At 27.3% G+C, this 1254-nt stretch overlaps 1 non-coding gene across 1 annotated transcript; it reads right to left on the bottom strand.

Moving 5' to 3' along the window:
- Window positions 1-733: 733 nt before the first annotated feature.
- LOC126842277 (5S ribosomal RNA) lies at window positions 734-852 on the bottom strand. Its single transcript, XR_007686303.1, has one exon. It is a non-coding gene; the product is annotated as a 5S ribosomal RNA (ribosomal RNA).
- Between the last annotated feature and the right edge of the window lie 402 nt (window positions 853-1254).

Here is a 1254-nt window from a genome sequence, read left to right as displayed (position 1 = left end):
ATAACTGACTAATAACTAAATTGGATAAATATAACTCAACCATACATATCCACACCGAAGAAAAATGTACATATTTTTGCCCCAGTCGTTTTTCTCCAGACAACAGAAAACAATCTATAAAAACTTTTATCTACAGTAATAATCACAGGGCAAGAATAACTATATTGTTGTTTACCAATATTGTACTCTAAATTGTGTGGGTATTATTTGAAAAAATATTAAAACTATAAAGCTTAGAAAAAAGTATTAAAACTTTATTTCATACTTTTTGAACTTTATGGAATGGCGGAATGAGCAATTATCATGTATTTGTAACATATACTACTAGATAATATGTTTAAATATATTCCAATAAAAAAACATTTAAGAAGGATATAGACAAATTAAAAACAACAATACCTAACTGCGTTATTCTTTGAATTATTATTATTTAACATAACATTTGTACAAATGTAGGTATGTTTATATTTTATAAATAATGTGTTCAATTATATTAAGTATTTTAACATGAAATACATTTTTAAAGATTCAACCAAAAACATTTTAACAAAAAAATATGTACTAAAAGTGGATGATAGTAATAATAAAAAAAGTATGTACTTATAAGTAGCTCAGAGCCGTTTTCATATATTTTCCCGGTAACAAAAATTTACCCAATCCGCCTGTGGACGTACAATTTAAGTTCATACAACACAACAAAAAAATAGTGTACAGATTATAAAAAAGCAAAAAAAGCCAACGGCACGTAGTGTTCCCAAGCGGTCACCCATCCAAGTACTAACTACGCCCGACGTTGCTTAACTTCAGTGATCGGACGAGAACTGGTGTTTTCAACGTGGTATGGTCGTTGGCGATGAAAGCGAGTTTATTTTACTGATTTAAACACAATATTCTTTTTTAAAAAAAAATAATATGATGTAGCACACTGCATACAATTTAGTTTTCACAGCACAAAAAATAAAATAAAATTGTACAATACAAATACTAATATACTATATATAACTATGATTTTAATATTGTGCGCGATAAAATATGTTGATTGTTAAACAATGTATTAATAAATCGATTTGAATTTTGGTTATTAAGAGCCATGGCAATGTTTGTAAGATTCAATTATTTAGCAAATACCAAGTTACATCATACAACCACGCGATAAATGAATAAAGGAAATTTTAAAAATTGAATTTTGAAATTTAAAATGTTTGGTTCCCTAAGGAGTATTTAGCATTTTTGACTAAGTGTAGCAATATGAAG

This window comes from Adelges cooleyi, unplaced genomic scaffold, assembly GCF_023614345.1.
Source record: "Adelges cooleyi isolate 19-005CV unplaced genomic scaffold, UGA_ACOO_1.1 ACOO_flye_CR_arks_rails_tigmint_CR_PRNA_494, whole genome shotgun sequence".
NCBI classification, from domain to species: domain Eukaryota; kingdom Metazoa; phylum Arthropoda; class Insecta; order Hemiptera; family Adelgidae; genus Adelges; species Adelges cooleyi.
The sequence above is the reverse complement of the archived record's forward strand: the minus strand, read 5'-3'. Positions and strand labels throughout refer to the sequence as shown.